Source organism: Montipora foliosa, chromosome 7 (genome assembly GCF_036669935.1).
Source record: "Montipora foliosa isolate CH-2021 chromosome 7, ASM3666993v2, whole genome shotgun sequence".
Classification (NCBI taxonomy): Eukaryota; Metazoa; Cnidaria; class Anthozoa; order Scleractinia; family Acroporidae; genus Montipora; species Montipora foliosa.
This window is the reverse complement of record NC_090875.1, coordinates 4776761-4791760: the sequence shown is the minus strand read 5'-3', so window position 1 is coordinate 4791760 and position 15000 is coordinate 4776761. Positions and strand designations below refer to the sequence as shown.

At 37.4% G+C, this 15000-nt stretch overlaps 2 pseudogenes; both read right to left on the bottom strand.

Annotated features, from left to right (window-relative positions):
- Positions 1-3858: 3858 nt before the first annotated feature.
- Positions 3859-12659, bottom strand: LOC138009724 (uncharacterized; annotated as a pseudogene).
- A 615-nt stretch (positions 12660-13274) lies between these two features.
- Positions 13275-15000, bottom strand: part of LOC138009723 (uncharacterized) — a 13521-nt pseudogene continuing 11795 nt past the window's right edge.

Genomic DNA, 15000 nt, shown 5'->3' with positions numbered 1-15000 from the left:
AAGGGTTGCGATTTTTGCAATTTTAACGATTTCTGTGTGGGTCACAACCCCGAACAAGAAGAAGCCCAGACGACAGTTTGATATATTACATCTTGCAAGCCGTTTGGCGGCATAAACCAACGAATTCACAATCACTGAACCTTGAATATATAGTTTCTCCAAGCCTTTAAGTACTGAAGCAATCATTAGTAACTGAAAGCAATGAATTTGAAAAATAACTGGAATACAAATTCACGAGTTGCCGAAAGTGTGGTGTGGTGTGAATAAATAAAACCATTTGCTCTTTCCATTTAGTAAAGGCCACAACTTCCACACATTAAAAGAACAAACAATATCGCACGAATAGACCAAATAGGTATCCTTAACGAAATTGCAATGGCTTTATTTACAGAAAGTGAATTTCAAAGCACACAAAGAAACGAAGTGTCTTTCCTTATCCAGAACTCGAAATAATTTAACATGCATTCAATGTAATACGTGAGTAAACACAACCTAATTTGAATAAGGATCGAACAGTAACGCAACACCATCCCACTACTTGTCCATCAAACAAAACATGGCGCAGTATCAACTTTACGAGTTCGAAAACGAATAGATCATAGCTAGGGTTAAAAAGTTTTTCAAAGATGGATCTGGGTGCTCTTACGGAAGGAAACAAAAACAATGTTGCCACCAGTTTTCTGAGGAAGCTGGGCTTTCAGTTGTAAACAATTGCCTGGAATTGTGTTGTGCTGGCGAATATTGAAGGGCAAGATTTCAGAATACCCGGCCCACAAATTATCTAACTCGAAAAATTGCTCCCGCAGTGCCACATTCGAGTTGCAATGCTGCTTCCGCAGTTGCGCAGTCGCCAAAATGAATAACAATTCCGTTGCTTAATCGATCGCATCGATGCCTCGTTGGTTACAACGACAACAACAACAAAACAAAATACATGACTTGTACCCTCTCTTTAATTTTGTGAATCATATGATCGCAAACACTTTTTCAAACACCCACGTTACTCTACTAGCGTGTTACAAATAGATATACCCGAGCCAAAACAAGTGCGCTATGCATGAATATACCTCGTTCTTTAATTCACGAGCCAAAATAAGCCTGCTACGCATGAATATATCTCGTTTTGTAGCTTTCATAAATATGAATTTACCTCGTGAGTTAGCTTTCATTTTGCAGTTCGGTTAATGAGCTGTCCTACATAATTACGCTTTTAGCGTCAGTGTCAATTCTCAGGACTGGTGCACGACTTTTTTGAAAACATCGTATCCACAAAAATGAAATAGTATTTTCTGTAGGAAACAGACAACTTTTTTAAAAGACATGTTTCGGCATGCTTATGCCATCATCAGTTTAATGAGTTCCTAAGTGTTATAAAGTCTACGGGTAGATGAAAAAATTATTACATGACGTAATACAAAAGTGGGTACTATTTACAGCGTGACACCAAACATCATGGTGTAAACTAAAACGTCAGAAAAGTGTTGTAATGCTGGAATTGTTTGTTAAGTTCCGGTTTGATCTTATTTATATAAAAAGCTTCTTTTAGTTTTAAATCAATTGAGTTACTGGCAGAATCCAGAATACTAAAGCACGAAAAGAAGCATTTGTTCTTACTTAAAGGATATGTGTTGAAATGCTAAAAAATATGCGAGTTTTTATCGCTTTCTGTGTGTTTCTTTATCCTGGTAGAAAAGTGGGGACTAGTTTAATATAAAGTTTGATATAAATAAGATCAAACCGGAACATGTCGTTTAAAAAAGTTGTCTGTTTCCTACAGTATTTATCATACTTGCTACTATTGCGACCTTATGGAAATAATATTTTATCACCATTTGTTTATTGATTTAGCCTAAGGGCTCGTTTCAGTGATTAAGCCTCAGAACTCTCGTAAAAATTTTAGCTTTCATTTTGCGGCTCGATCAACTACACTTTTCGTGAGTTCGTGTGAAGCACTCGTTTACTGATTAAGCCTAAAGTAAGCGCTCGTTTCAGTGATTAGGCCTAAAATCTCTTGTAAAATTTTAGCTTTCATTTTGCAGCTCGGTTAAGTAAATTTTTGGCGAGATTGTGTGAAGAAGAATGCACTAGTTTACTGATTAGGCCTAAGCATTTTCGTCAAATTTTAGCTTCCATTTTGCGGCTAGGGTCAACTGCACTTTTCACGAGATCATGTGAAGAAGAAAGCACTCGTTTATTGCTCATTTCAGTGAGTAGGCCCAAGAACTCTCGTAAAACTTCATTTTGCTTTCATTTTGCAGTTCGGTTAATGAGCTGTCCTACATAATTACGCTTTTAGCGACTGTGTCAATTCTCAGTCGTTCAACTAACTTAGACTTCATTGTTCATCGACTACGGCACTGCGGTAGCAGTCATTCAACTAACTTAGACTTCAAGTACTAGACTTCATTATTCATCTACCACAGCACTGCGTCAGTAGCAGTGACTTCAATGTTCTCCGATTTTTGCGATTTTTCGCAATTTTCGCAAAAATCGCAACACTTTTGGGGGACTTGTCTTCTCTAGCCTTTCAGAGTTTGCTATTTTTGTGATTTTTCGCAATTTTCGCAAAAATCGCAACACTTTTCGGGGACTTGTCTTCTCTAGCTTTTCGGTGTTCTGCAATTTTTGTGGTTTTTCGCAATTTTTGCAAAAATCGTTAAAATCGCAAAAATCGCAACACTCTTGGGTGACTTGCCTTCTCTTGCTTTTGAGAGATTTGCGATTTTTAGCAATTTTTGCAAAAATCGTTAAAATTGCAAAAGTCGCAACACTTTTGGGGGACTTGTCTTCTCTAGCTTTTCGTTGTTCTGTGATTTTTGCGATTTTCTGCAATTGTTGCAATCTTCGCAAAAATCGTTAACATCACAAAAATCGGAAAACTTTTGGAGGACTTGTCTTCTCTAGCTTCTTGGTGTTTTGCGATTTTTCGCTAAAATCGCAATTTTCGCATTTGAGTGCAAACGTGGACATATCTCTGCACGTTACTCAAGAAATTAATGTAAATAAAGAAATAAGACAAGTTTACTGGATCTTTAAGTTCCATTATTGGCAAGTTTAAGATCCCCATTACTTTGCTTTACATGGATTTACAAAAGCGCCATAAAGTTTTAACTTTACTTCACGTTTACAGCAACTTTCCGGAGCTTTGTTTTCATTGAACTTTACACAACTTTGCATGGCAACGTAAAGAAACGTAAAGGTCACTTCACTACTTTACGCAACTTTACGGAGTGTAGTAAAGTTATGGAAATTTGCCATTTCGTGCTGTGTATGAGCCCACTCGCTAAGGTTGTTGAGATCATCCTGGAGAAGATGACAATCTATGTAGTCGGGTCAATTACCTCTCTGGAGATCTTCTTATTGTCTGCATATAGTTTAATAGTAGGTATACCTATTGATAGAGTGCCAACGAGAGATCAATTTGTGGTTTGATAAGGGGGTTTATGCTGAGGCATAGTTATTTTCAATTGATAAAAGGGTTTTTGATAAGAGTAACGTGGAAACTGTACTAAGGTTTTAAGAGCTTGGTAATATTAACCAAGTCATTTAATAACTTGAACATGTAAAAGGTGGGAAGAGTTCTTGTTATTAATGTAACATTATAAACAATAACATAACAAAGAATATGAATTGTGGTGTATTGTATAACTGTTGCTTTGAAAGAGAATAAAAAGCAGCGCTGAATTTTTCAGTTACAACATGTTGATTGAAGCATATAGAAGGGGTTTTGGTTACTACAATGTTTGTGAACAGAAACATACATGCACTAGTCTTTGCGAACTTAGTAATCTTAAAAAAAGCATATGAACTTGAACGTGAAAACCAATGTGAATGGTTTTCTGCTATTAATGTAACATCTTGAACATCAATAGCATGGTAAGAAATAAGATTAACTTGTTTCGTATGTATGCTTTCGAATAGCAGGTAACGTAACATTGAATCAGAACATGGTAATGAAAGTTTGTTGAAGACTTGATACTTAAGTGTTGTAAATAAGTATTTTAGTCGGTGGTCTGGCTTTGTTAATTCTGTACTGTAGGACAGTTTAACTTGACAGTGAAGATGATGATATTTCAGTGATCACTTTTCTGTTGACATAATATTTGAATTCTATGTCTTGAAGATCTATAAGTAGTTCTTCAATTGTATCTGAGTCACTAAATAATGAGATTGTCGGGTGGGTGGCGAGGCGGGACTCCAAGACATCTATTTATTTATTTATTTATTTATTTACAGATTCAGTATGCAATATGCTATACTAGGTGGACAGAACAAAAGGACACGAAGTCCCCTACAAGGTTAAGCCACCCAACCCACCCCCAGTGAAAAATACGTCCCTAACCAACCCCATAAGCCCTTAATTTAAAAAAAAAATTGTTACAGTTAGAGTAGAGTGAAAAACGTCAATTAACACGAGCACACAGTTAAAGTTCTTGTAGTACGACATTTTGGGCATGCAGTCTTATAAGATCTTATGTTATCCTGATCAAAGACTAACCTTAACCTCTCTAAAAAGAAAGCCTTTAGCTTACTTTTAAAAGTACTAAGAATGGTGATGCCCTTGATATTATTGGGTAAAGCATTCCAAGTATTGACTATACGTATGAAATAAGTCTCTCTAAAACTAGACGTTCTTTGAATGCAGTTATACTTTAAATTTAAACCAGAGGAGCCACGCCTTGTAGAACCAGTAGCAAATGTAACGTATTTGCATAAATCAATAGCAAGCAAGCCGTTTTTACACTTGAAGAAAAAGACTAAGTCTAAGTATTCCAACCAGTAATTTAGTGGTAAGAGATTCAAAAGCACAAGTCTTTCCTTGTAGCTAGCATTCGGGTATTTGCATAGAAATTTAGTGGCCCTACATTTAATGGATTCAATAAGTAATATATTTCTAATAACAGACTGAGGGGCCCACAATTGACAACAATACCCCAAGTGGGATCTGACTAGAGCTAAATAAAGAGCCTTAAGGGCGTTACTAGGTAAGTCTCTGGAACAGTTTCTCTTTATGAAGCCAAACATTTTGTTAGCCTTTGCTGATATCTGTTCAATATGGTCGTTCCACGATAAGTTTTTTGTAACTGCCACTCCAAGATCTCTTTGGGATGACACGCACTTTAATTGGTCTATTCTGTTGATGATGTAGACACGGTCAAAGCTACAGAGTTTTCGTGAGATACGAAGATTCACACATTTCTTCGGCTGAAAGTCTAGATTCTCTCTTCTCATGCGTCCGCCACGTTTGATTGAAAGCGAGGCTAACCGCGCAAACATTCAAGATGGCTGCCACACACTGTTGTGTGCCGTTGTGTACGAATGATTCAAGATACAACAAAGAGACATCCTTCCATGCTTTCCCAAAAGAGGCCAAAAGGAGGGCAGAGTGGATTGCAAGAATACGAAGAGATCCAGGACCGAATTTTGAAGTTAGTTCTAACTGTCTGGCCTATCGTTCGAATTCTGTTTGTGTTTATAGCTTGATTTAAACTTAAGATAAAGCTAAAGCATATTTTCTTATAATCCTATTTGTTAGCGCGTTGTTATTGGATTTCATTGATGAACTAGTTTAAGTGAAATTGATCTTGATATAGTGAATGCAGGCCTATATTCACTATCACTACGGCTGCTTTTCTTTTGACATCTTGTCAGATTAAAAAGCATACTGCTGTTTGTTCAGAGCATTTTGAGAAAACTGATTATAGACGTTCGTTGGCTGGACAGCGGCGGCTATTGAAGGCAACAGCAGTCCCTTCTCTCTTCGCTTGGACTAAGAAGAAAGAACAGGAAATATCAAGAAGAATCTTGAAAAGAAAGTCATCAGAGATCCCCCCAACATTTCAGCTTAACACAAAAGGTGCCACCTTAGTGAATTCCTTTCAGCTTCTGTTCCTATAAACTGCTGTTTTAAAGATGCTTCAAATTTATATTACTGGTGTTTTTGTAAGTGTGCACATATTTTACTTAGGAACCCAAGATTTTTATTCACTCACATTCTTTTGTGCAATAGTAATTCATTCAGAAGCTGAGAACACATGGTCTACTTGTGATTGGATTTCTCCTGCAAGAAAGATTGTGAATATTTTAAAAGTACTCACACACTTGGGCTCCTTGCTGTAACAGTTGCGTATACTCTGCCATGTCCCTTTCATTTGTTCACTTGGAATTAATATTATTTTGATGTTACACAGGGACTCCATCTAAGAACTTTGAAAACTTTAAAATAGATATTTTTTGTTTTTATACAACAGGTCACTAACCCAGCATTTACCAGTACTCCAAATCTTTATGATCATGATTATGGTGTGGTGAGACAGGAAGTGTCACTTGAGGAGATGCTCCAGGCAGCTAGGAAAGAGATAGAGAGACTGGAACAGGAACTTGATAGGAAGAACAATATAAGTCAGTTTGGCCTTCGCCGATTTATGTATGATGATGAAATGATCCGGTTTTATACTGGGTTTTCAAGTAGTAATGTGTTATGGTCATTTATAGATGTGATAAAACCATCTGCTGAAAAAATGAGAACGTGGTCTCAAGTTCAACGTGGCAGGGCTAAAAAGCCTGGTGAAGGGATAATTAATGAAGTATTTATAAACATGAAAAAACAGTCCCTTGCTATAGAAGATCAACTGTTCATGTGGTTGTGTAAGGTCAAGCTAGGCTTATTTGATCAAGATTTGGCTGTCAGATTCAATGTGTCAATTTCTACTGTAAGTAGAATGATTATAACCTGGTCAAACTTCCTTTATTTTGCAATGGGATGTTTACCACTATGGTCGAGTAGATCACAGATTAGAAAAACAATACCAAGTAGTTTTAAAGATAGTTTCAGCAATGTGCGTGTGATCATAGATTGCACAGAAATGAAGGTTCAGACACCTTCCTCTCTTCTGCTTCATTCTGAGTTTTACTCTAGTTACAAAGGTGCAACCACCTTCAAAGGTCTTGTTGGTATTACCCCCAGTGGTGCAGTATCATTCATCTCCAAACTCTACACGGGATCTATAAGTGACAGGGAGATAGTGAAAAGGTGTGTAATTTTAAAGCTGTTAGAGGATGGAGATGGGGTTATGGCAGACAAAGGTTTCACTATAGAAGACCTTTTATCTCCTTTAAACTGTTCTCTCAACATTCCACTATTTCTGAGTGAAAAGGTTCAGTTTTCCAAGGAAGATGTAGAAAGGACTCAAAAAATAGCGAAGCTAAGGATCCATGTAGAGAGGGCAATTCGTAGAGTCAAGGAAAACCATTTATTTGATGCTGTACTTCCACTGTCATTAGCCTCTTCAATTAATCAAATATGGTCGTTCTGTTGTATGCTATCAAACTTTAAAGGACCTCTATTTTAAAATGATAGCAATTAATTTGAATAAAAACATTTACAATGATGGAAGATAATAGTTGTAATAAAACAGAGTTAGCTTATTGTTCATGTCGGCAAAGAACTCTTCATCAAAGTAAATGGTTTCAATGTGCCAATCATTCCTACAAAATACCATGAAGTCACACCATTTGAGCCCGGTGATGGCCATCTGCCCCATTACCTGAAAGTAATACTCTTGGGTTTTCTTTAGTTTGAGTTGACCATTAACAATCTTTAAATACTTGGCATCTCTGCATGACTCACACTGGGGGCACTTAATTTCAAGCAATCCAAATACCTCATTGCGTGTTGGGTCATAGACAAGAAAATCAGGGCTTGCTCCTAAAAAGGGACAGCCTGGATTAATAACAAATCATGTTCGGTATACATTGACAAACCTGGTGTTGACATATGACTGTGCTGCCTCACTTTCATGTTCAAGGCCATACTTCATGGCAGCAGTCTGAACAGTTTTCTTTTTAAGCTGAGTTACCAGACCCTCATAATCACTTTTTCTTGAACAAATTTGCTTAAATTTTGAGGCAGTGAGCCGCCGCTTTCTCAGCTCATGCCAAAATGGATTTTGAGATTGGTCTTTTGTTTCCCGCTCAACGTTGGATGCCTGCTCTAATGATACCTTTAATGAATCAAGTACATTAGCCTGTGAACGTGGAAGAACATGGCTACATAAGGGATCAAGCAGCTTTGCTGGTAGGACAGGTAGGGTATCCCTCTGATCTATGGATAAAAACTTACTGTTTTCCCTAATAGTAGGGTGTTGATAAGACACAACACATCCCTTCGGTACAGTGCCATAGTTGCACTCGACATACTCTAATTCACCCTCGCTAAACAATGTAGCAAACTGTGTTTCTTTGTAGTCAGTTTTAGCCCTTGCTAGAAATTCCCTTATAAATTCTGGGTTGGGGTAGTTTTGTATAGGGTTATACAAATTACTCTCTACACCATCTATGGCACGCTTCTTACATTTAGGACCTCCCTCTGATTTTAATTCGGGTTTTCTAACAATAAGATTATCAACAGCTTCAGGATGGATTCCAGCTGAACGGGGCTTGTGCCATTCCTGTGGCATAGATGTCTTGGATGGTACCTCTGGGACAGCATCAATTTTAAGGAGGCTGTAATGGGCTGCCTGGTATATCAGTGCCACCTTATGGTTACATATTCCCTGCCCAGCCTTACATGAGCAGGAATGATCCACCACTTCCTCATTGTAAAACGACATCTTTGAAAATATATGAAACAGAAGTTTTTAAGCTTATAATCATTATTTTGGAAATAAGGTAACAAAGGACAACAAAGCAGGAAATAAAGAAAAAATTATTTACTATAATTTATTATTTTGTAATGAATAGTGTACATTCTTGTTCATACAGATATAGGGAAAAAAGGAATAATTCAAGGTTATTTGAATGAACTTTGAGAACTTTCACAATATTCAGTAAAATGTCAACTGCCCCATGCACTTAAGTTACTTAAATTTAGCATTCAGCTAAAAAACAAACATACAACTAACCCATAAGTAGTGTGGCTCTTCATTTTTCCTTAACGACTTGAAACATCTTGCTCTGATAAAAACAGTGTCATCTTCTTCTCTTTTACCAACTTAATGAACAATCATACCAGTAGGTAAGTACCTGCTTAGAAACTCTACGCCCGGCTTTGCAAGCTTGCCCATAACCGCAAACACGGAAGAAATGAACGATTTACCTTCATAATCTTTAATAAATCCTTCGCAGAAAAACTTATAGCCTTTAACAATGCCACTCTGGGGTGCTTTGTTGAGCTTAACAAAAGTATCGACGTCTTTCATCGTCAACTCAGGGTTATCTTTCAACAATCCCGTCCATTCGATCGGCAAGACACTGCTGGCATTGGCAGCCATCTTGAATGTTTGCGCGGTTAGCCTCCCTTTCAATCAAATATGGCGGACACATGAGAAGAGAGAATTCGTTTAGAGTAGCCCAGTCACACAGATTGTCCAAGTCTATTTGAAGGTCAGTCGAGTCTTCTACGGAGTTAACACTTTTGAAACACTTGGAATCGTCAGCAAACATTGCTAGGTTTGAGTTCTGTATAACATCTGGCAAGTCGTTGACGTAGATGAGAAAAAGTATGGGTCCCAGTATGGAACCCTGTGGGACCCCAGAGTTTACTTCCGCCCACGAAGAATGACAACCATTTATAACAACCTGCTGCTTCCTACCATTAAGGTAATTTTTGAACCAGTGAAGTAAAGGACCACTTACTCCAACGTTCTTAAGTTTACAGAGCAGCCTTGCGTGGCAAACTGAATCGAAAGCTTTAGAGAAGTCCAGATATATGATGTCAGTTTCTTTACCTTTATCAAGGACAGAAGCGATGTCGTGGAATACCTCAACAAGCTGACTTGCACAAGAGGGACAAGTTTACGAGCGACACACTTTTCCTGGATCTTGGATACGATCGGTAGGAGCGAGATAGGTCTGTAATTTAATACGTCATCACGTGGTCCGTTCTTATGGACCAGAGGCATGTTGGCTTCCTTCCACTGTGATAGGTAGAGGCCAGTTTTTAAGGAGAAATTAATAAAGGCAGACAAAGACAAAGATAACGATTTTGCACAAAATTTCAGAATGATTGAAGGAAGTTTGTCTGGACCAGTAGCTTTTGATGTGTAAAGTTCAGAAGAAACTTGAATCACTTCTAGCAAATCAGGGATGTAAGAGCATATCGGAATCGTGTCGGGAAAAGTACAATTAGCGTGATCTTTGAAGATAGATTTAAAGTAATCATTGAAAGCTTCAGCGCGAGCCAGGTCGTCTGGGTAATTAAGGTTCCTCTATAATCAACTTTGTCAGGGACTGGATTCCTTTTGTTTCTAAAACTGTAATATGACCAAAAGCGCTTCGGATTAGATGAGGCCTCATTTGCTATTTTCTGCAAGTACATTTTCCTTTCTCCCCAGATCCAGTTTTTGATGCTCTGTCTTGTTTTACGAAACTTTTCTTTGAGTTGTTTGTTAGCGTTCTTTTCTTCCTGACTGCTGATGCAAGATCTTTATTTATCCACGGAGGTTTATTTGAACTTCATTGTGAAACTGTGGCAGTGAAAACAAAACTGCACCATTGATTCCATGCCTCGTTAAACTCCTCCTGGGATTTGACATTCTCAACACCAGAGCTGAGAGGTAACAAGGACAGTTCTTTGTTCAGTGAGTCAAAATCTGCATTTTTGAAATCAAAACAAAATTTATGATTTGAATCCTTAAGTTTCCCAGAAAAGTCGATGTCGAAAACGACCGGGTAATGGTCAGATGGCAAACCAGCTTCTGCAAAATAGGGCCCAGAGTAGATGGATGACACCGTGGAGGGCGAGTTAGTTATAACAAGGTCGAGAATATTTTTTTTTCTTGTAGGTCTGTCGACTAGTTGAAATAAATATAAGTCCATGATAAGACTTGCAAAATGATGTTCTTCACTGGTGATAGAATTTGTGAATCCAGATCCATCAATCCACTCGATTCCTGGGTAGTTGAAATCGCCTACTATAAACACTCCCCGGTATTTGTCCAACTGAAGGGGGTCCAATAAGGACTTAAACTTCGGGATAAAATCTTTCTCAGAAGGAGAGCGGTAGCAAACAATAAACAATAGGGTTTGACAAGAATTAAGGGCGATTTCCACAACCACAGCTTCAAGTGATAAAGGAGTAACTGAGATCTCTCTCGTTGAAAGATGGCATCTGTAAATGCTGTTAACCAAATGTCTTTTTCATCCCAATATACAAGTAGTTGAACAGATGCATCTCGTTTGCATTGCATCTTTCTTTGTCGGACTCGACAGTTTTTACATCTGAGTGTGTTCTGTTGGGCGATTTCATTAATTTTACGTTTGCATGCTTGGCAGGTGATGAAAATGCTTACTTTGTTGATCACTTTGAAGCTCTCTACTTAGGCTTCTTTCTCTGGCTTTTCAGGGCCATTGATATGTTTCAGCTGTTGATTGGCTTCTTTAAACGTTGTTGTAGGGGTTGTTCCCAGACGAGTGATCCCTTGGAAGTGCTTTACACTAAGGTTTTCAAACTCATATGTGGCGCCAGTTTTGATGTTCTTGAAAAGTGGATCCCATACATGAATAGTAGCAGTTCCAGTTTCATCCTCCAGGACACAGTCTTCCTTTACAGTTGTCATTTTACTTTAGGATTTCAATTGAACAGGTTTAGGGTTTTCATTTCCCAGTGAAATGAAAGCAGTGATATTTACTTTCTGATTGACTTGGAGTGTGGGGACCTCCTCAGGCGCAATCTTCTTGGCAGGCTGAGTTGAGGGCTGAGTCTTTTGGGATTTGTTGATGGGTTTGTAATCAAAATCAATATCAAAGCTTGGTGTTACCCTTACTGTTGATTGCTGGTTGAATATGATGTCATTGTTGCTGTTTTGCTTAGTGTTTTTAAGGGTTACAGCTGTTTTTGATGCTTCATGTTCTTGCAGCATGGAGTGGTTTGCAATATTAAATCCTACAACTCGTCTAAATTTTGATGGGCTGGTTTGTAAATCAAAATCATACCACTGATTTTGATTTCGTGAGCGTTTTATAGGACTCAAATTCTGAATGTAGCCACCGTGATTATCTAAGAAAGAGGAAATAAAAACTGAAGTTAGACATGTTGATCACAATAAGTTGCTGCACCTTTTAATAACATGTGGACTGTTTTTTTTGTACTGTCAATCAAATGTTCTGCAGCTCTGTGCAGCTCGTGACTACTGTCAATTGTGCAGTAATCAAATCAAATCAAATCATTCAGCACAGTCCAGACAGCAGAAGTTGGGAAGAGCCACCAAAGATTTCAGTGACGGTAGTGAAATTGCTTTTGTCAGTAAGGTTTGAATTTTAGAAATGGCAATATATTTTTTGTGTAGATGTAATCTGGTATGGTGAGGCCAGACGAAGATTTTGTAACAAAAATTACAAGGGGTTTTTTCCTTTCAGCAGTTCTTGCTCATTCAATCCCCCTCCCCACCCACTTTCCAAGTGAGAAAACAGGAATATGAAGAACCACAAAAAACCAAACATTGTAAATTAAAGCTACAGGTACTTACCAGAGTTTGTATGTTCTTTTGACGTGATTGACTGACAGGAGATCTGGAAACTGAAGAAAAAGAAAATTTTCAAACAGTGCAGAAACAATTTGTTTGGAAATATCAAAGATTTTGTAAGCAGGAGGCACTAACAACAAACAACAACAATATTTTATTATTTGACAATAAGTCCTTATTCTCCTGGCTCCGCATGTAGCAGTGCTAATCGAGGCGGGCCAGGATAATCAGTAAAAGAAGAAGAAAATACACACAGTAAAACTACCGAGAAATAGATAGATAATTAGATAGGTAAGTAAATACGAAACAGATTAAGTCTAAAGAAACACCTAGCTATGTAATTGAGGTTGGCAACGCAGTATATTATGAGAGGTAGATAAATAAGACAAAATGAATAAGATAAGATAAGCAAAGCAAAGATGATGGCTACTAAGAGTATTTGCTACCTTTTGAGATTATCGATTCTAAGTCTTTGTAGGAGTCTTCAGATTCTAATATATTGAATAAGATCATACGAATTTTCCTTTTAAAAATGGGTTTTGGTAGTGTTCGGTACTTAGTTGACAATGCCTTTCCTTTCTTTTAGAGTAGAATATGAAATGTGAAATGTTTGTTGAAAATATTTGAAACCAGTCACCACAGGGAGACAAGATCAAAATTGTACAAAGTTGATTTTGAATTGTAATTGACTTTTTATCTTTTAATCTTAAGTGTAAAAGAAATATTTATGCGTGCATTGATCGGTTTGATTTGTTTAGAAGAGTATGACATATACGAAAATGTTTTTTAAGATATTTTGAGGTGTGAATTCTAAGCTATGTCACCGACAAGAATGACAAATATGCCGCCAAATGTCATGTCTGTTCGTCCAGTAGCTTGTCTGCAACGATTATCAATCCATCCGAACAAACTCTGGCCAACGAAAGAGTATTCATCTATTATTAAATATTGAACGTTTTCAAGGTTACTTTGCAGTTGTTGCAAAGGTATTCCTTTTAAATCACAATGTCTCTTTGAACCAATAGGTAATTTTAGCAATGAATGTAGCGTTGCTCCATTGACATTGAATGATGCTTTTCCAGTGTAAGCTAAAACCTTACATTTTTCCTGAAGCAAATTTCTTAAGGAATCAATGAGATAGCTTTTCCCTGTTCCTGCTACACCCATAATAAGAAAGCGTAAGGGATTTTATTCACCACTGGCAAAATGATTGGAAACTATTGATAAGCTACTTGCTGCATTCTACTAAAAGTTGAAGTATCTATGATTCTTGTTTCACAGGAATAGTGAGCACTACTCTTGTTTTTCTCTCTGTTTATCCATGTAGGCATTGCATTTATCTCATCATTTGTGAAATACTGATACACTTGATGCCAATATGCATGTGGTACAGGGGTAGATTTCTCACGAGTATCAGTTGTTTGAATAGTCAACTCTGCCGTAAGCATCCACTCTTCTCTTTCACTTTTGGTGTCGTAATCTTCTCCAAAAGAATCCTCATTCAAAGGTGTTATGCATATGTAGTTGTTTACATCTTGCATTTTGGTTTCCCAATCAGGGACTAAGGATTTTGCAGTATGAGTTAGCAAGACTTTTTTCCAACATGTTGTGTATGTCTCATCAGCCTGTGGAAGGTTATCCCATGCATCATCCAGTGTATATTGCCAGGGTTTGTATTTAAGCAACTGATATTTACAAAACAAACCATAGTCTTCACTCTTTGGATTGGATGAATAATTAGGGTAGGTTTTGACAATTACAGTTTTGTCTCTTCGTTTAAGTGTAGAAGCTTTGAAAGTAAACGTTGATGCAAACTTGAAAAAATTGTACTCTAATAACTGCGGGTCTACCTTGAGATACTTGTAACATTCAGCATAGGTATCACGCAATGAAGGAGCAGTGCAAATTTGGTTATTTGCCTTAAGGTGTACTCTTCTCGATCCATCAAGAGATGCAGTGATAACCTCATGTGTTGCGCTTACAAATTTTATTGACAGTAAATGATGCATTGCTTCTTCAATAGAATAGTCTCTTTGACCAACAGTTTTCAGCAAAATTTGCTTAAGGGCCCTTGGAGTATCAGTTGTATCATTCATTTTGGTGATAATATTGGTGAAAGCATTTTTGACAACAGAAGATGCTTTCTCAGCTTTGGATGTGTATTTAACAAGATATTCCAGACAGGCATGATAGTCTATAACAATTTGAATGTCGCAATTTTCTCTCCACCCTTGAAGTTGTAATGGTTGATGACGATTCAATCTAGAGTCATTTTGTTTTGTGACAATAACAGCTTTATATTTTGTTTCACCAGTTATTTGTATTTATTGGTTCAAAATCAAGTCTAGTGTCAGGACCGTCGTCATAAGGAAAGTTAAATCTACAATGCAATTTGGACTTGTCATTTTGTCGAAGACAATATTTAGTACTACATGTAGTGTGTATCTCGACTGAATTTAACAAATGTACGTAATCATTTGCCATTTCATTGGTTTTTAATGAAAGATATGATTTTTGACATGGGTGAATTTCTGGT